The sequence below is a fragment of the Mixophyes fleayi genome, chromosome 3 (genome assembly GCF_038048845.1).
Source record: "Mixophyes fleayi isolate aMixFle1 chromosome 3, aMixFle1.hap1, whole genome shotgun sequence".
NCBI classification, from domain to species: domain Eukaryota; kingdom Metazoa; phylum Chordata; class Amphibia; order Anura; family Limnodynastidae; genus Mixophyes; species Mixophyes fleayi.
In genome coordinates, this window is record NC_134404.1 from 169,575,178 (window position 1) to 169,597,310 (window position 22,133).

Here is a 22,133-nt window from a genome sequence, read left to right on the forward strand (position 1 = left end):
ATACGTCTCCCCATAGAATGAAGCTAAGATGTAGTCAGTCTAATTTAGGAATACACTACAGATGTGCTAATTGGTCAGCTAATCAAAGGAAAAGAAAACATTTGTGGGAAAGGATAGAGGCCAGATACCTATCATAAATTAGGCAGCAATAAGAGACTGTGCCAACCTAAGTTTAAACAGATAACAGTTTCCTATAACATACTTAAACACAGATTGCAGGGATGAAATTCACAGAATAATGATCAGAGTAGTAGTAGTAGCAGCATGGATGAACATACTTAAACACAGATTGCAGGGATGAAATTCACAGAATAATGATCAGAGTAGTAGTAGTAGCAGCATGGATGAACATACTTAAACACAGATTGCAGGGATGAAATTCACAGAATAATGATCAGAGTAGTAGTAGTAGCAGCATGGATGAACATACTTAAACACAGATTGCAGGGATGAAATTCACAGAATAATGATCAGAGTAGTAGTAGTAGCAGCATGGATGAACATACTTAAACACAGATTGCAGGGATGAAATTCACAGAATAATGATCAGAGTAGTAGTAGTAGCAGCATGGATGAACATACTTAAACACAGATTGCAGGGATGAAATTCACAGAATAATGATCAGAGTAGTAGTAGTAGCAGCATGGATGAACATACTTAAACACAGATTGCAGGGATGAAATTCACAGAATAATGATCAGAGTAGTAGTAGTAGCAGCATGGATGAACATACTTAAACACAGATTGCAGGGATGAAATTCACAGAATAATGATCAGAGTAGTAGTAGTAGCAGCATGGATGAACATACTTAAACACAGATTGCAGGGATGAAATTCACAGAATAATGATCAGAGTAGTAGTAGTAGCAGCATGGATGAACATACTTAAACACAGATTGCAGGGATGAAATTCACAGAATAATGATCAGAGTAGTAGTAGTAGCAGCATGGATGAACATACTTAAACACAGATTGCAGGGATGAAATTCACAGAATAATGATCAGAGTAGTAGTAGTAGCAGCATGGATGAACATACTTAAACACAGATTGCAGGGATGAAATTCACAGAATAATGATCAGAGTAGTAGTAGTAGCAGCATGGATGAACATACCTGAAGATGAAAAGAGAAGAGAAAGATGAGGATTAGTTGCTGTGTTGTCTAACTGTGCATTTTCGTCCACTTTGTGAGAAAATCCCACTTAGTGCAGAAATCACACACGTCTAACCCCACATACGTCTCCCCATAGAAGAACTTGAAGAACATTTTAAGTCACAGAGTGGAACCAAAGCAACTGGATTTAAAAATAATAAATAAATAAAGTATATTTCATGTACCACCTCATTACATATATATGGCATTTCTATATATTTCTGTGACAGGTCTACCTTAGTGCCTTGCAACACAAATGTGTATTGATACCTGGTTTGGGAACCACGTATCAGTACACAATTACATGTTCTAAGAATTGGGTACTGTCATGCAAATTGCCCCTTTGTCGCTATTGTCACCAATTATACAAACAGAACTAGACATTTAATTAAAATTGGTACAACAAAAGATGCACAAAAATCAATCCATTTAGGTTGCAACAGCGTTACATGCTAAGGAATGAAGTGTGTGAAAGAATACACTTAAATGGGCTTTATCCTTGATAAGGCATTTGAACTCAAGCAGCCTTGAGATCCCAAATAGGTGTACTGTATTTTTACTTTCAGGTTAATAAAAATACCAATGAGCTCCCTATTATGTTCCATATACATTTATGTGCTTTTTAAGTTAGCTTTTTAATGTTCATAAACACTGTTAGGAATGTAGGGCAATTTAGTAAAATGAGGCTTCAGTGTCCTTGAAATTCCTCTTCTATAGCAACCGGGAATTGTATTTTCTCCAGTGAAAGATGTATTTCTAGATAATTATCATAGCTAGATGGAATGTCTGGTTTACTAGAGTGACAAGTGATGGATGGAATTCCACTTGATTTTTATCAGTCCTTGCTTTGTTTGTCTGATAGCTAACAACATAGAAAATAGCCAGCAGCTTTGTTCTCTCCATTTAAATGTTGAGGTTCTACAGCTCCTGCCCCCCAGTCTGGGAAAGAACAGGTGATGCTGGCTTTGTGAGTAAAGGTGGCACAGTAAACAATTTGTTTTGTAGATCACTGCGGTTAGTAATGGTCAGTTACAGCTGGACAAGCAATAAGTTGTTTATTTTCTATTTTTGGTACTATTACATGTTAAATAAAAATGGTTACAGTCAGTTGATCGTAATCTGCTAACCTGTGACTTGCTTCATGTGTAACTGCTGCTGTTTACCCCAAAGATGGTGATCCCTTTATCTGATATCATTACACATTGACACATATGAATCAGCATCAAGCAAGAACAGTTTTTCAAATAATGTGAATATTAATTATGATTGAGTAATACAAAAAGCAGAAAGCATAATTATAGTCCAGTCAGACTGTCGCCATTAAAAAGAATTAAAATGAAAATTTGCAGTACGGGTCAATAAACTATAATTGTCATCTGGTCCTTTTCATGATGGTTTAATGTTTTATAAAGCAGTGCTATTATCCAAAAATATAGACAGGCACAAGCGTTCATTAACAGAAGTCACGGCTTGCTTCTATTCTTCAAGGAAATGTTCTCATTGTCCCTCACATGTTTTATAACAGGGTTTACTTTCTACCATCCTAGTGGTTTATTTGACACTGTTTCTCACACCCTTCAGCAACTGTCATTTCATATTTCTTTCTCTGCATTTCATTCTATTACAATTTGCATTTATTTTATTTCTGATACCCTTACATTATACTTAATTGCATTCACGTTAACATTCTTGCTGTCTACATCAATGGCATCTTTATTCTTCAGTATTCCATATATGCCATCAACCTTCATTCATATGCAAGAGCACCAAAGAGATTTCACTGCACAGCAGGTTTACTAACAGTTTAAAGTTATGATGCTAACACTGGCATAGCAGAGCATACAGACACAGCTGATACAATAAATGGACACTGGACTGATTAAATAAAGCATCACTGTTATTACATGTTTTCCTCCTGCACAGCACTTAGTTACATGGCCTACAATATTATAATTTTACACAAAGTGTTAGAGATGACACACTCAGCATGGGGTAGCACGGTTGCTAAGTGTTTAGCACTTCTGCCTTACAGCACTGGCGTCATGAGTTTAATTCTCAACCATGGGCTTATCTGTGAGGAGTTTATATGTTCTCCCCGTTTTTGCGTGGGTTTCCTTCCACACTCCAAAAACATACTGTTAGGTTAATTGGCCGCTAACAAATTAACCTTAGTCTGTGTGTCCTTCTGTCTCTGTCTGTGCGTGTGTGTGTGTGTGTTAGGGAATTTAGACTGTAAGCCTCAATGGGGCAGGGACTGATGTGAGTGAGTTCTCTGTACAGCGCTGCGGAATTAGTGGCTCTATATAAATAAATGGTAATAATAATAATAATAATAATAATAATAATAATAATAATGGGGTGACTAAGCACCACACTCTCCTCAGTTATGTTAGGGCCTCTCCTCTTTTCCTGGCATTTTCTCTTGACTGATGTGACTTGGCAGCATTTCCATTGTCATGCTGAGGAATGAAGGGAAATGGCTGGGACCCATGAATGCAATGGTAGGGGGCCCATGAATCAGTGTGTGCTTTGCAGCGTCACATTGCTTAAGGGACGTATTTAGCTAGCAGAGGGGGTGTGGTCAGCCCACAGAGGACATGGCATGACAGTTTACAGCCTCAGGTTGGCAGACACAACATTTCTGTGTAAGATGCACTGACGTCTGTATAAGCAAGACACACTGCACCATACAACACAACATACACAAGCCAAGATAAACACGCAGTCAAAATAGTATGTTAATTTATGTTTGGTTAGTCAAGCTGGTGAAAAGATATTACCACTGTGACATTAGTAAGGCTTTGAGATGTGGGTCCAATCTATATGAAGTTTGTATGTTTATCACAGGCTTGTGTGGATTTCCTCCAGGTGCTTCGATTTCATCCCATAGTTGGTAAGTTAATTGGCTTCCAATGAAATTAGCCCTTGTGAGTATGTTTGTGTAATACCCCGTGTAATACATTGAAATTGCACCTTACCAGTATTAGATAGTTCTTTTTCTGGATTTAACACTTCAGATTTTCTATGCACCAGAGAGGTAAAGAGATTTATCCAGAGATTTAATATGACACAAGTGTATTCTGAACTAACTTCCTTTTATTATTATCAATTATTCTGATATTTATTTTAGAAGCAAACAATTATTTTTAAACAATATCTTATCACTTTAAAACTATTTACAATTGACAAACCTTTAAATTCACCATACTAATAAAACTGACATCTCTATTAATATATATAACTAAATTTCTCAATACAACTTTAAGATCTACATTGAATATTTCAATAACTATTTGTAGAAATAGTGTACGTGGTTGGGGCCCATAAATTTCTTTTTTTTTTTTTTTTAGTAAGCAGTTCAAGTATATACAACATGTATCTAAGTAACTGCTGATGTTTCTAGTTGCAGTGATGTAATGGTGAGAGTTATACTGCACTGTGTCTGCTTAACTGTTATTATACAACTCCAACCTGTCGCTCTCCTCTCACACTGCCCTCAGTACATAGCACAGTCTCTGTTGTGTACCCATAGATCTCTATACTGCTTAGTAATTTTCAGCACTTTCCTTTTTTACTCTGTCACGAACACGCTCCCAGCTGCCGTGACTTTGGGGTGTTTGCTGTATGAGGTCACACACGATTTCAGCCCGCAGTCTCTCTCACCTATCACACAGGTTCTAGACCTACGGAATCGCCCCCAAACACAGCGCTCTCACACCCCCCAGACACTTCAAGGTTCAGCCACCACCTATTGGGTACGGGCAATAGGACCCCAATATACTGTCCCACACTGGCACACAGGCTTCTAGTTCCACAAACTAGCAATATTTACACCAGCACACACAGGGTTAACTCTTCACACCTCCAGACTGTTACACAAATGTAAATACAAGCACACACAGCTTGTTAATCAAATATATCAACAAATCACACACTGGCATTCCAAGGGCTTACCTGGACGAGCAATCTCTTCTAAAAAGGCTATGGATTCTTTAGAGTATCAAGGACGCAACTTATTAAATTATTGATTTAACATACAAAAAGTACAGGGCATACATATAACACAAATAATGAATAATAATAAATTTTACATAATAATCAAAACAGTTTAAAATAAAAAGGATTACATTCAGATTTGCACTTACATGAATTGCATTCTGGCCAAAGGGAATTTGGCTAAGAAGATGGACAGCTTATCAATGTATCTTGATTTCCCCAAAAGTTTGACAGTTTTGTCCTTCCAGACACAGGTTTTTAAGCAAACTCAAATGGGATGGCATTCACAGGGGCAGTGTGAATGCTAATGTAGGGGGCGGAAACGTCCCTTGGGTGTCACTATACTTTGCTCACAAATATTCCCAGAGTCTTGACCTGTTTGTAATTCTTCACAGATATATCTCAGAGAAATAACACCCCCCTCAATAAACCAGTCATAATCTCCCGCACATTTAAATACCAAACATGATGAGATTACAACAATATCCAATCTCATCCTGAAATACATGTGCCTATGGCTGTTCCCTGTGTAGTTGGTATCTATGTTTCAAGACCCTTGTGTGGGTTTTGCCCCTCAGTACGCAGTGGCATCCAGATTTCCCAAAATATGAACTATAACAACATTTTCCTTTGAAGGTCATATTTCTATATACCTGTATAGGCTTTCACATGCTGCCTACCAGCATCTCCAGCTGTGATTGGCACCACAAAGTCTATTCAAGTGTCTACAGCAAACAGTGGGACATTCTGGAAGCTGCTAATAGTGGCAGGCTTACCTCCTCACACTGGGATGTAAAAAACCTTTAAACACAATTACATCAGACTCTGCGTCTTTAACTTTCACACTACCTTATCAATGGATTCATTTGATACAACCTATTTACACTGCAGTTATGAATTATCCCTTTTAAATAACTGTAAGCTCTCTATGTTCACGACAACTCACGCCTCTCTTTTGCTCACTTCTTCTCTTCTTACACTTTCTTCACTTTTAATCTGCTTATATATCACTTTGTCCAATTTTCATTCTGTCCCTATCTTTTCGCTCAGTTTATCCAGATACAGGGATCTCTCTCAGCGATCCTGAGTATCACACTCCTTTCTCCCTGTCACTCCTGGCAACCACCAACAACTCCCAACTGTCACTTCTCTCTCGAGAAATCTTTTTTTTTTTTTTTTTAAATCTTTATAAACACTTATTACAATTAACAAATGTAACCACATCTAAACAGGCAGGTACATGAACATAGGCATGAGTGCACACATATTTACATATAGATAGACCTCAGGGTACTCAGGTTTTGGGGTATCACATTTCTACAAGTTCATAGCTCTAGACTAGGGGTAGGCAACTTGTGGCTCTCCAGGTGTTGTGAAACTACAAATCCCAGCATGCCTTGCCAATTATCTGCTGGTTATCTACTGGCAAAGCATGCTGGGACTTGTAGTTTCACAACACCTGGAGAGCCGCAGGTTGCCTACCCCTGCTCTAGACTCTTACTCTCAACTACATGACTCAGTACAGCAGAATCCCATAGTCTTCCTGCTGGTACTCACAATGATATGCACCTGTCACACAAGGCTGTTGCTATCCCTGGTCCTTTTTATACTGATAGGATACTAGTTAGGAAGGGTTCTAGCACAGAAATGGGAGTTCAAACTTGAATGTAAGATCTTGGATTTGAAGATGAGGTAATAGTTACTCTCAAAGTGTTAACCTGAGATCTTACTCCGATGGGAGTCTAGTTCTTTCCCTATGTACAGGAGAGGACATTTCAATGTGATGGTCCCACCACTATGCACTAGATGCTACAAAGGTGGTTCTGTTCATTCCATATCACTCCAAGGGCAGCATAAAAACATATTCTCCATAGGGGGCATTGAAATCTACCACCATTAAACTTATGAACTACGGTTAAGCTCGGGGCGGTCTTTAGTCTAATTTTTATTCACAGCATGCCCACTCATACATACATACAACACGATGATTATGTCAACTTTATACATGCCACGGATATGTATATATTTCTGCCTAATGTAGCACAGAGATGTGGTTTTAAAGTGTTAGTAGTAAATGAATAAGTCACCTTACCCTATTTGTACACAAAATAATAAAATAATGAAGTGTCATATGCAAGACAAAATAAATTAAATGCATCACATTTTAACTAAGTCTCTTATTGTACATAGCAATAAACATTATCTATGTATATCCTGAACTGGAAAATGCTACAAATTACATTAGTCTGCAAAGAGAAATTGCTAGATATGGTAATGACACAGCTTTATTACCAAATCCTCACTTCTTGCTCACTGCAGTCAGTAAGGGTCTTTATAAACCGCATAAATATGTGCCTGTGTCGCATTTTTATTTCTGGCATGTGTATATTTGTCCACCAAGAGCATTTTATAGTATATACATGCCTCCAGGTAATGTTAACTGCCCCCATAAAATGGATATTACTCCCTCTTCAGTGGATTTGCAGGCCCATCTGAAAACTTGCATAGCTGAAATATTACACTTACAAACTAATCTATTACCACCCCTTCACTAATTTCAACTGTTATATTTGTTTTTAGCAAATTCTTCTTCATTTATATTGTTATTGAGTCATAAAAAATGGACCATCAGGACTGTTTTTAATTCATATGTCACTATAATACTAAATGTTTGGATGTTTTTATTGCATTAGTTGACATGTACCTGCAAATGTGTGTTCCCATTTAAAGTGTGCCTGGAAAGTGCAAATGTCATTCCATTGACTGTACGGGATGAAGCTTAATTTCTCCCATCTCCGAAGAGGTGAAAAAATGAAGATCTTGCTGGGATTTGCTGTGCTCCCCTACACTCTTATGTCTTATTAATGACTCTCTAAACTCTTCTCAGTGTTGTCCGGTCTCACCCCTTTCCGTACTTTATCTGGTGTTCCCCTCTCTCTCTCCTATGCCTTGTCTGGGGGCCCATCTTTCCTGCTTCTGGGTTTTGAGTGGGGTCCCTTGTTACCCCTTCCTTCTTCTTTTCTGTTGATCCCTCCTCCCCTCTGTATTCAAACCTGTAGAAAGGTTCTACTCCTGTGTTTTGAGCTGCCACGCAGCTAGTTCATTCTTATCAACTTTTGAAAGTTGGATTCCGGGAACCAGCAGGGATGGTGGGCATGATGGTGGTGGGGCTCCAAAATTTGCGTCATTTTGGCCCCGCCCCGTGAGGTAATGACGCAAACGCGTCATTTTACAGCAGGAGGCGAGGCCAAATGCCGCTATTCACTGTGAATCGCAGCGTTTTGGACCTAACTCTGCCCACTTCAAGTGGGCAGATCCAAGAGATTGCCACACTCTCCCGGGAGTCTGTGAGACTCTCGCGAAATGTGGGAGTCTCCCGGTCATTCCGGGAGAGTTGGCAAGTATGAGTTAGGTCCAGTTTGCCTCCTAACAATGTAACAAAATACTCAGCCCAATCATGTAATTACAATAATAAATTACTACACATTGTAGTCCAACGATCATTAACTATGTTATTCTAATTTATTAACAATTGATATCATTCACTGGGTTACTAATCTGAATAAAACATTAAAAATTGAATTTATCCTTCAGGATTCTACATTCCTATATCATCCCCAGCATCGCCATATACATGGTGCTTAAACATTGTGGCTAAGACAGATTTATCACATTTCACATTTCCATCCTGCCCTGCGATCTGAAACCACTGTAAAGCCATCAGTTTGCATTTGATTAATTCATCATTCCACCAAGAAAGAAGTAAAGTGACATTATATTGTATCAATACTTGCTAATGAGACTTTGACTCGGGTTTTTCCTTTATGTGTTTTTTTACAAAGTATTTACCAAGTATTTAATAGCCACTGCTATTCAATTTCCGACAAGAATGTAATAATCAAAGTTAGCAAATCTGGAATGATCATGTTAATCAGTTCTTAACTAACTTGATCACTGTGTGTAAAGATTTTATTTATGCATCAGTGAACTTACCTCATTACCTGCTGCCAGGGCCGCCATCATGGAGGTACGGGGGTACTGTTGTACCGGGCCCGGGCTCACCAGGAGGCCCGGTACAACAGCGCAACACATACTTACCTGGGGGCCCGCTGTCTTGCAGTCCGCTGGTCTCCGCTATTCTGTCTTCAGCTTGGCTGTCACCGTGACAGCCAGATCACATGATCGCAGGGGGAATGATTCCTCCACCCCTGCGATCGCATCCTGGTGCCTGGCTGTCACGGTGACAGCCAGGCTGAAGACAGAATAGCGGAGACCAGCGGACTGCAAGACAGCGGGCCCCCAGGTAAGTATGTGTTGCCATGTTGCTCATGGGGTGGGCGCTCATCGAGGGGGGAAGCGCTACTCATGGGGTGGGGGCCCAGGTGGCACGGGGGGCCTGTACTGGGCCCCATGATTTCTGAAGGCGGCCCTGCCTGCAGGGGCAAGATTTTGTGATGTGGGTAATATGGTAGAAATGTTATATTTTGGACAGAATAATGAGGTTAGAATAATATTGTAGGACAAAATACTTTTGAACTCTGCAATAGCAATTACAATATGTGGTCTACGTTATTTTTATGAAACCTTGGTGGCAAAGCACTATTCGCTACTGCTTTCCTCTCTCTACATATACATTTATAACGTAACCCTGAGGACTTCCAATCTTATGCATGTTTTGGAGAATTGATGATGTTTAAATGCAAGATAACAACTACTGTCAAGTAAGCCCATTTATAAAGGGGCTAGTTAGCCCCAAAAGATCCTTTAGTTTTGTTATAATAAGATAAAGGAAGCATTTTCCATTTGACACACAGTCTGTCTGAGGGTATGTTGGGCTATAGTGATGCATATGGTGTAACAGATTGAACTTAAAGAAGGGAGAAGGTGCAAAGACTATCATCATCATTATTTATATAGCGCCACTAATTACACAGCGCTGTACAGAGAACTCACTCACATCAGTCCCTGCCCGATTGGACCTTACAGTCTAAATTCACTAACACACACACACAGACTAGTGTCAATTTGTTAGCAGCCAATTAACTTACCAGTATGTTTTTGGAGTGTGGGAGGAAACCGGAGTACCCAGAGGAAACCCATGCAAACACGGGGAGAACATACAAACTCCTCACAGATAAGGCCATGGTCGGGACTTGAACTCAATACCCCAGTGCTGTAAGGCAGAAGTGCTAACCACTTACCCACCACACTATATATCTTTTCCTGTTTGTTTCAATATTGGAATTCCATCTGATGGTTATCGTCCACTGATAAGAAAGGTGACACGTGAAGTCACTTACGAATTGAAACTCCTGGTATGTGCTAACATATATCCTGGTATTTTTATTTAGTGGCTATTGATGTTTATTCTTTTGTTTGGAAACAAAAACTTAAGTTATAAATTAGAAAAAAGGCAAGACTCAAAAACACTCAAATCGCACACGGAACAAAAACAATACTTAACTGAAAAGAATATACGGAAAAACAAAATTATTCAGAATGTCCTCAAATCCCCCATATCCGTGTGTGTGTGTGTATGTGTGTATATATATATAGATAGCTGATACTTCATGTGCATTTTCTATACAACAACTATTTCTAGCAACAATTGGCATCTACAACTTGCTCTGTGTTAAATGTTTTAAGAGGGCCACTTTCCATGTGACATGTGCTGCCATGTAAGTGACATGTATCCCGATAATATGCTCTGCTTCTTTTTTTAACCAAGCCTATCCCCATTTCACACTGAGGAAGAAGTGACACATGACATTAACAGTTCCTGAGTCCTCTGCTTCGTAGGTATGTCAATCTACTGAGCTCCATCATTGGCAATTAATTATTTTGCACAGTAATTTTATAAATGCTCCACAAACTGTTTATCCTTACAAGATATGAGGACAATAAGGACATGACATGTCAGTATCTTTTATCAAAAACATGAGTTGTTTTATTCCATTCAGTTTCTTCATCAATGAAAAACTGTTGTTTACATGCCTATAAACTGCTACACTGTGCATTGTAGAAGATCATCATCGTCAACTATTTATATAGTGCCATTAATTCTGCAGTGCTGTACAAAGAATATTTGTCACAGTGCTGTAGCTAGACATTTTAGTGCCCTGGGCGGGACATGGCACCGGCGCCCCCCATCTTTGTGGGAGTGACATTTGCAGAGTGGGTGTGGACAACTTACTATGTGGGTGTGGCTAGTGCTTTACTGGCGCAAGACCATACTCAAGTTACCTTCTTCCCCATTCTTCAAGTTGTGGCTTTGTAATGATCTTTATGTAATGAGCCTTCAAAAATCTGCACAAAAACTGCAGCAAACAAGCATGCATTCAAGTTTACATGCATAGTGCAAATTAGATGTAAAAGTGGCTGCTATGGTTTTACTGCAGAATAAATAGCCTTATATTTCTTTTTTAGATGCAAGCACTACTTTGACATGAACTTGCAGTAATATAGTGCTATATAGCGATACCAAAAGTACTGCACATAGATTGAATAAACATGCCAATGGTAGAATAAAACATTTACAACATGAAAACGGAAAAAGTCCCACTCGTCAGTTCATGAACCTCTCAGATTAACAGTGAGGAATCTACAATATACCTTATACCATATACTTATGGTTATGTCTAAGTGAGGCTACAGAGAATGTCCCTGAACATTTAAAATCATGGCCTAAGAAGGACACAAAGGGCCTGAGTCATTAAAGACAGCAAAGCAAAAAATGGCGCAACTTTACACCTTGGCAAAACCATGTTGCATTGGAGGGGAAGGTAAATTTAAAATGTGGGCAGAGATTTATAGTTGGGGTAGGACATGTCCTACATCAACTTTAAGTTTCAGTGTACAAATAAAGTTATCAAGTATTTGTGTGCTGCATGAAAATGCAGCCAGTGTTTAACTTATGTGCAAAATAATAAACTAATTTTCACCCCTTCCATTGTAACATTGTTTGTCCAGGATCAAATTTACTTATTTTCTTGCCTTACTCTCCTAAATGACTCAGGCCCAAAATATGGAAACTTTTATAAAAATAAGCATAAATACTACTTACATACTGTAATTACAAAGACCCCCTCAGCACATGATGTGACCACCCCCTCCTCCCTCCCTATTGGAGTTAATATCTTTTTCGCTTTCTTTATCCTGCTGAAAACAGTACTTTGTTTCTTCAGGTCTAGCAGCTGCTCTTCTGCAGCTCCTGGCTGAAGGCTCCTCTCAGCTCCTCTCTGCTCTCTGACATCGTCGTGACGTCACAAAACTGCAGGGAGTGGAAGGCAGAAGCCAGACCCGTGTGCCAGCTGTCATTTTGGAAACGCCAGATTGCTGAGTGCATAATGCTGATAATCTGTGGTCAGGGCACTGAGGCTAGTAACAGGCAGATGCTCCACCCCTTGGACTTGCACCCTGGGCGAAGGCACCTCCTGCAATGGCCTGTTATGGCTCTGATTTGTCATTCACATCAAGTCCTCCCCCATTGGAGCTTACAGACTAAATCTCTTAATACACACACACACACACACACAAACTGGTGGTAATTTTGTCAGCAGCCAATTAACCTACTAGTATGTTTTGGAGTGTGGGAGCAACACTCGGAGGAAACACACGCAAATACGGGGAGAACATACAAACTTCATACAGATAAGGCTCTGATCGGGAATTGAAGTGCTAACCACTTAGCCACCGTTATAAAGCTTGTAAAGTGGGGGTTTACAACTTATAGATCAAGCCCACAACAATACGGTGTGTTATCAAACTATACTTTGAATACATATTTTAATTTTATAAATTTGCAGTTTCCTATCTATAATGCTTAAAAATATACCTAAATAGGAAAATTTAAAATAGGACCAGCATCAGACTGAGGTATGACGGGCATTTCCATTCAATACATACAGTAACTCACATAATTTTATTGGGAATTATTATCGTAGATTTGTAAGGTACCACAGTGCTCAGCAGTACGGTACAGTAAGGAAAACAGGACATACATAAAACAATGACAAAATAAAAAATAAATGCAGACATGAAAACAAAAGGTATGGAGGACCCATCTCAATAAAGAGCTTACAATCTAAGTGGAAGAGGGCACAACTGAAACATGAGGAGCGAGTGTGACTCAGATTAGAGATTGGGACATCTGTGAGGGTATATTAGTGTGAATGATATCATCAGGGATAAGGTAAGCTTTAAAAAAAGAGGATGGGTTTTTTAGAGAACGTCTAAATAAAGAGTCTTGTAGGCGTGAGTGAGAGGTGGGTACCAGGACGAGACAAGACGTTGAGGGCTTTGTACGTAAGGGTGAGTAATTTTAATTAGATTATGGAGGACACAGGGAGCCAGTGTATGGATTTGCAAAGTGGTGCAGCAGATGTGGAGCGGTGAGAGAGAGGAAGATCAGTCTTGCTTCAGAATTTTGTATGGATTGAAGTGTGGATATATGGGTGTCGAGAATGTCGGATAGTAGGAGGGTGCAGTAGTCAAGAAAGGTGATAAGAGAATAGATAAAAGTTTTGGTAACATGTTCATTAAGAAAAGGGCATATTCCGGCAATGTTTTTAAGGTGAAATCGAAAGGACTAGGGGAGAGTCTGGATGTGAGGAATAAAGAAGATGGTGAAGTCAAATGTGATACCAAGACAGTGGTTTAGGGAGACCGGGGAAATTGTGTTGTTATTGACAGTGAGGGAGATTTGAGGGGAGGTGGTGATTCTGGTAAAAGGGAAGATAATAAGCTCTGTTTTGGATATCTTGAGCTTTAGGTAGCATTTTAACATCCATGTGGAAATAGCTGAAAGACAGTTGGTTGCACAAGATAGTACAGAAGGGGAGAGGTCAGGGGAAGAGATATAGATATAGATTTGGGTGTCATCATCATAGAGGTGGCACTGGAGACCGAATTAATGAATTTGTGCACCAAGAGAAGAGGTGTATAAAGAAAAAAGTAAAGGGCCAAGAATAGAGCCTTGTGGGATCCCAACAGATAGTGGGAATGGAGGTGAGGATGAGCCAGCAGTAGAAACACTAAAGGAGTGGTTCAATAGGTAGGAAGTGAACCAAGAATGAGCTGTGTCACAAAGGCAGTGGAGTAAAGGGTGGGTAGGAGAAGAGGGTAAATGAGTGCATGTTTAAAGGAGGATGGAAATCTGCCAATGGAGAGAGACAGGATGAGATGATTAGAGTAGTTTAGAGACTTCGACTTCAGTTACTGGAGAGAGTGAAGTAAGATGGGCTGTGAGGGAGTAAGGGGGAGAAGGTGCAGGTGAGCAGAGAAGTGAGTTTAAGGTGGCAAAGAGGCGACATGGGTTAGAAGACATAGGGTGGATATTAGAGATTTGCAGAATGTTTATTTGGCAATTAAAAAGGCAGTGCTGTAAAATGAAAGGATGAATTTATAGTGCAGAAAACCGGGATAGGAACGAGCTTTACTCCAGTGGCGATCTGAAGTGTGGGAGCAATTTTGCAGGTAGCTGGTCTGTCTGGTGTGCCATGGTTGGGGTTTGGATCGTTAGGGACTGTATGTGGTAGCTGGAGCTGCATTGTTTAGGGCTGAAGTGAGTGTTTTGTTGTAGAAAGAGGCTGATTAGCGCAGGACAATTCAGACATAGAAGAAAATAGTTGTTTTAGGGAAGATGAGAAGCAGATTGGATTAAGAGTCCTTAGGTGGTGTTGTGTATATGTGGATGCAGGTGCAGGGGGGAGGGCATGAGGTAAGGCAAGGTTGAAGGAAAGGATGTTGTGCTCAGAGAGTGGGTATGCGAGGATGGTGAAACTAGAGATGGAGCGGTAGCGGGAGAAGACAAGGTCAAGGAAGTGTCCATCACAGTGCGTGGGAGATGGGAGATGAGGTCCACTGGGAGAGACTGAAGGAGGAAGTAAGTGAAAGAAGTTTAGTGGTAGAAGAGATAGTGGGATTATCAACTGGAATATTGAAGTTGATTAGTATGAGAATGCCAGGTTACACATTTAAGCACTGTGTTTAAAGATATCACACTAATCTGCAAAAGTATTAAATTGTCATATAGCACATACAGCATATTAGGGATTGTACTGTGTAAATGCTAGGTTTTAACACTATGACATTAGTTTAAAATTTAACAGCATTACCTTTCTGACAATGTATTTTTCCAAAACAGCACTGCAGAATATGTGGACACTTTCTAAATGAATGATACATAATAATAATAATTTAATGTAGTTTGGTTATTTTGTAGTGTTATTTTGCTTAAAGTGGATCCATCCTCAAGTCCTTAAATGTTGTTGTTTTGCTTCACTACATACTGCCTTGAGCATTTTATCCAGTGTGCTATAATCTCTTATTGGAGAGCAATGACATATAGTGGAAGCCAGCCTAGGGATGAGCACTCTTATCTGACATCCAGTTCTCCTCACATCACAGTTATCCTGCTCTGTAGTTTGGAAAATAAATAATTCCATATTATACATGGTACCAACTGCATAGCAATTTAAATGCCATATATGTATAATAAAACAAAAAACATTGTTAGCACTTGTCCTTAACACTGCATATCTGTATGTATATAGCAAAATAAAAACATGAGTTATTGGTCCATATTTTAAGTCTGCTTCTCCACAATCCATTTGTATGCACCACTGACCAGGTTAGCCTGATCTTTGTCTTTAGCAGCCTCCGTTCCTTAAAGCTCAATTTGCTTACCAATACACAGTTGCCCGCAAGAGTTCTGCACCAGTCGGAGTTGATTAGTAAATGTGGGTTGGATCTAAACAATTGTCTGAATGTGAGGTAGATTCATAGGCAATATACAAATTGCAAGGTCAAGTCTAGGAAGGGTTCAGTAACAGATAGCTAAGCAATGCCGTACCAATCGGAATCCAAAAATCACTGCTCAAAAGTACAATCAGGGTCACCAACAGCTAGACTTCAAGGTATCATTCATTATCCAAGACACAGTTGTATGGCAGTATGACAGTTTTTATCTCTCTCATAAAAAAAACATGGAAAAAAGAAAATACATCAATAAAAATTCCCCCCTCCCCTATGAAATATAAGGTTAATAGAAATCACATTGGACTTATAACCTGTCAATCTAGTGCTTTTATGTGGTCATTGGGTGCATATATTTTGATCATGTCCAGTGGTTATTTCAAAATGTACTGTAGTTATTTGAAATTAATTAGAAACTATTCATTTCTATTTTAAAGATTAGAGAGGGTCACAAAATACAAATATAATACAGAAACATAAACACCCACTTTACCTTTTAAAACAAGAATAAAAACATTTTTATTGAAATAATTGTATACACATATAGCTCAATTAACGAGATCTGCAAATGATTATAATTACCTGCAGTAGACAGCAGCAATATGAATATATAAGAATAGTCCAGACTTGCAAAGCTACTAATATTCACCACTTCAAAGTTGCATATATAATTAACACACAAGCTCATGTAGAGTTAGACATAAGTCTAACATGGAAGAGCAAAATGCCTTTTTCCTTACTGCATATGCACAGGTTTAAGGAATACGTCTCAGCCGCTGATATCATTTTAAGGGGCGTATCTATTGTGGAAGATTTCCCCTGGTGCAATATCTGTGCTGATGATAATGATCATTAGCAAAGATCTTGTAATTGCTGTAAAAAAAAGAAACTGAGTGTGCTCAAAAGCCAGACCAATCCTATTGTTACTGGCCTCAGCTGGTACTGGCAAAATTAGGGGACAAAAAAGCATGGGGTTAAAAAAAACACTATTGTTGACAGTCTAGAGGGGATAAAAAAAAATGTGTATAAAGATGCATGTACATTTCTAATCTGAAAGACAAGATCAGGGACCAACTCTGTCATGCCAGCGGGACTAGTGGTGGTCTCAACGTCTTTACGGACCTGTCGCATCTCAAGCAGATTACTTGGCCTGCAATGACAACTAGGAGTTTGAGGGGTAGGCCAATGAAGAATGACAGTGGTTTTCCTGTGCAATGGCAATTACAATTTGATGAGTATTATATAGTTGTAATTATATGTACTGTATATCTTTATCTAACTATATACACCAGAGACATTCTGCTATTCCATGCAACTTCAAGATATCTATTGTACATAAACTGACTAATTATTAATCTGATGGCAAAAGGAACAAAGAACTGGGCAGAAGAAATGAATGACCAGCACATGTTGCACACAGATTGACAAAGAACTATAAGCATGATATAAGAAACAATGCTCATTCCAGCTAATGCCTCTAGTCCTAGAAAGCTGCTTTTATAGTTAAATGTTCTCTGTTATCTATGTCATAATTGATTTTGATCTGAGAGAACTTCCAGGAAAAGACTGCACAAAGATGTTCTTTATAAAAGACTGGGTAACTTTGACAAAGATTAAAACTTTGCTTGAAAATGATCACTGGGAATCAAGATGAATACTGAACGTTTGGTCTCTTTTAACATCTGTACCGAAGAAAAGGAATCTCATTAACTTTAGTGGATATAATTTCCTAATTTCATGTATAATAAACTCTCTCTTGATTTCTGCAAGTCAAGCCATACATGACTACTGTGTTCAGTGACTGAAGAGGAAAATATTAAAATACCTTCTAAATAGACCACCATAAATATACATAAAAAGAATACAAGCAGTAGGCAAGAGAATGGCCACAGTCATACTTAGTAAACAGGTCAGAAAGCAAGATACTGATACATAATCCCAAAAGTCAATCATCAAGTAAAGGTCAGGACAGGCAGCAAAGACTTAAAAGTCAGGCAAATGATTACATTTAGCAATAGGCAGAAGAAAAAAAGCACTCAGGTATCTTTAACAGAACCCATGCATCAGCATTTGCACATAACCAGGAGCTCTCCATTATGGTTGCACACAAAAACACATTCACCTTGGCCAAGCACACATGTGTATCCATGCAGAAACTTAACAGGTGCAGTGTGCAACTCAAACGTTGATAACTTCTTAATTTGGGTCAAAAAGTGTCTCAGAATCAGATTGAAAAGTATTACAGTTCCAAATTTTAAAATGTACTATCAAATGGTATAACTCGCCCAACATGTTCAATGGAATACAGTTGCTTCTCTCAAAACATGGGTCACCATTGAGGCAGATGCCATTAAGTTACCCTCACTCTCTTCCCTGTTATGGCAACTCCCTAAACGCCTAACCAAGCTAACAAAACCCATCCAGTGGGGGTGCTATACTTGTTGGTGTGAGATTGTGCCAATAAGCTTTATGTCTTCACTCCAAATACCTACCCAGTTATCCTTATTTTTGGCAATCCTGCTTGCCTGTAACCCTGATTATCGACTTTGCTGCCTAGACCGGATATTGCTTACTACAGGACTATCCCTGCTGTCCTGTTTGTTACTTTCGGCACACCTTGCTTATAGACTGCTGCATATCTAGCTTAGTGGTTGCTATTCTATTGACCTTTCTTACAGCAGTGCTGGCAAATACTTTTTAATTACAACCTATACATTATTTTCTGGCTCACTAAACCACTCCATTCTCTCTAATGCTAAAAGTAGTATTGGTTGAACTTGGGTGCCTTCTTATTCCATTATTCATTCCTACTACATCTGTATATTATTGGTGTATCATGATTATTATTGTCTTTTTTTATTAGCACCACAAGATTTCCGCAGCACCTTACACATTACAAACAGTAGACCATACAGGATGAAACAGTACAGAATAATAAATGTATAATATCATCATCACCATTTATTTTGTATAGCGCCACTAATTCCGCAGCGCTGTACAGAAAACTCACTCACATCAGTCCCTGCCCCATTGGGGCTTACAGTCTAAATTCCCTAACACATACACGCAGACAGAGACAGACTAGGGCCAATTTGTTAGCAGCCAATTAACCGGCCAGTATTTTTTTGGACTGTGGGAGGAAACCGGAGTACCCAGAGGAAACCCACGCAAACATGGGGAGAACATACAAACTCCTCACAGATAAGGCCATTGTCATAATACTAAGACTTCAGAAACTCCAGGCATGGCTATTGATGGGAGGGAAGAGAACCATGCTTACATTCTAAGGGAGTGTAAACAGACATCAGGCACAGAGGGGAGTGAGTGAGTTAAGGGAATATAGCACGGAAGGAGTGAAAAAAGGGGCTGTGAGTAGAGAGGAGATAAGAACAAACAGAGAAGATTGAGAACGGGTTAGGAGAGGGCTGTTTTTTTTAAGGAATAGGATAGTTTTAGGAGCCCGTTTGAAGGAGCACAAGTTTGGGGATAGACGGCAGTTGCAAGGGAGGTCGTTCCAGTGAAGGAGGGCAGCACGGAGAGAACTTTGATTCTGGAGTGGGATGAGGCGATCAGAGTGGAGGAGAGGCGATGGTCATTCGCCGATCACAGGGAGTGAGAGGGAGTGTGAATGGGGAGGAAGATAGAGATATAGGGGTCAGTTGAGTGTGAGAGAGCTTTCTAGGTGATGGTGATGAGTTTGAAAAGGATTCTGTACAGGAAGAGGAGCCAGTGTAAGGTAAGGCAGAGAGGGGAGGGAGAATAGGAACGGCGTGAAAGGATGATAAGTCTTGCAGCAACGTTGAATATAGAATAAAGGAAGAGTGGGAGCGGGGGAGGCTGCTAAGGAGAAGGTTACAGTAATCAAGACAAAGGATGATGAGTGCATAAATAATAGATTTGGTGGCATCCTGGGAGAGGGAGGGCCGGATGCAGGAGATGTTTAGTACTTAAAAGCGGCAGGATTGGGCAAGGGATTGAATGTGGGAGGCAAAACAGAGGGAGGAGTCGGGATAACACTCAAGCATAGGAGCTGGGGGACAGTAGATGGTGTTGATGTTAACAGTGATAGCGAGGTCAATGTGAGATAAGAATCTAGAAGGAGGGAAGAAAATGAGTTCAGTTTTAGAAATGTTAATTTTGAGAAATTGTGAAGACATACAGGAGTAGATGGTGAGAGACAGTTAGATATGTGAGAGAGGAGGGGGGAGGAATGATCAGGAGAAGAGATGTAGAGTTGCATGTCATCAGCAAAAAGGAGAAACTGAAGACCGAACAAAGAGATGAGAGCACCCAGGGAGGTAGTATAGAGCGAAAAGATTAGAGGGCTGTGAACAGAGCCCTGAGGGATTCCTACAGGGAGGGGGTGAAGGAAGAAACAGAAGTGGATACGGAGAAGGAACGGTTAGTGAGGTATGAGGTGAGCCAGGCAAGGACAGAGCTAGAGAGGTTGAGAAAACGAAGGGTTTGCAACAGGAAGGGGCGGTCCACAGTGTTAAAGGCCGCTCAATTAGTCCAGGAGGATAAGTAGAGAGAAGTGATCCCTAGATTTAGTTGCTAGAAGATCATTAGTAACTTTGGCCATCATCCATCATATCAGGGGCGCACGGAGGATTGTCGGGGGGGGGTTTCTCCCCGCCGACCGAAAAAAAAAAAAAAAACACGAGAGCTGCTGCGCATGCGCAGCAGCTCCGTTTCGCCAGCGCTGTCCTATACAGCAGCCACGGCGCTGTCTAAGAAGCGTCTGCGGCGGTGCTGTATACAATACAGCACCGCCGCGGACGCCTCTTTGACAGCGCCGCGGCTGCTGTATAGGACAGTGGCCACTTAGTTAGCATAGGGGGGGGGGGGTTTCTAGAGACTCAGAAACCCCCCCTGCATGCGTTACTGCATATCTGTCATAGTACCCAGAGTGATACTCTCAACTCAGGCTATTATCTTTGCTTGTATCTTATTGTGCTAACCTTTCTCTTTTAAGTTACCACTACTCGAGAATAAGTCCTGGGGACATCCAAGTATGTACAAGCATATCAATTTCCTTGGGAATGGGGCTGGCTATAGGAAAAGCTCTCATCACTATCAGTTATGATACCTTAGCAAGTGCTGTGATTTGTGACACTCACCCCCAAGTTCCATTTGCTTCGTCTAGCTCACTTGGAAGCAGCAAAATGTCAAATCAAGCTCATGTTGCCACATTTCACTTGTTTATATATGCAGCCAGCTACAGTACAGTGACAAATTTGTTACTGTATTTTGTCTTACCAGCAATGAATTTAATTTCCAGTGTTCAGAGGGAATTAATTACTAAAAAAGGCATATGAAAGCCAACATCTTTTAAATAAAGTGTTTGAGATAAATATGTTTGGGGTCCACCTCCCTCACTACATACTTTGAATTTTAAAGCCTATTTTTATCTACTGTTGAATGCAACTGTGGATCATTTATTTGTAATTGGAAGAGTGCAAGCACAGTCATCAAAACTACTACTGGTGAAGTTTACTCTATGACCAATTTGCCTTTATGGTATTATCTTGCATGGAGCCAACATACTTCAGCTAACAACACTACAGTGCTAAATTTTTTTCATTGGCCATATCATGGTTGCTTTGGATTATTTATTGCATTTGTTATCTAGTCTTACGTGGTCTGAGTGACAGCATCTTCAGTCATTCCATGGCTCATTTGTGGGTGATTATTTTATTCACCCTGTTGATTACTAGTACCACTAATATATATGCTGAATGAGGTTTAAATTTCCTCATTTAATTTCTCAGGGAACATACTGGTTATGTTTTAATTTACATTTTAACTATGAAAATGTTTCCAGCTTCATATATCTGTATACCTCCTTTTATTTGCAAAAACTGCAAAGGAAAAATGTTTGTATATTTATGGTTCACCTTTTAGATATCTGCAGGATTGGGTAAATTAGACTTGCTTCCCTTCCAACTGTACACTTAATTTTGTCCCTTTTTCCATCACCTTATCCTACTGTTTTGCCTGAAAGCAGATTGCATTTGATGCAAGCCATAAGGAACCAATGCCAGTGGTAATGTACTGTAACAAAAGCCACAGGACAATGCTTCTTTTTCATTAATGAACAGCTAGGCCCTAATTTACAAAGCACCCGCTGCTCAGTGCACAAGTATGATGCGTGGGTTTGAAGACCAAGATGGTGATGTTTATGGAAAAACAGAAGTTTGCACATGCCAAGTGCCAGAAGCGGGAAGTT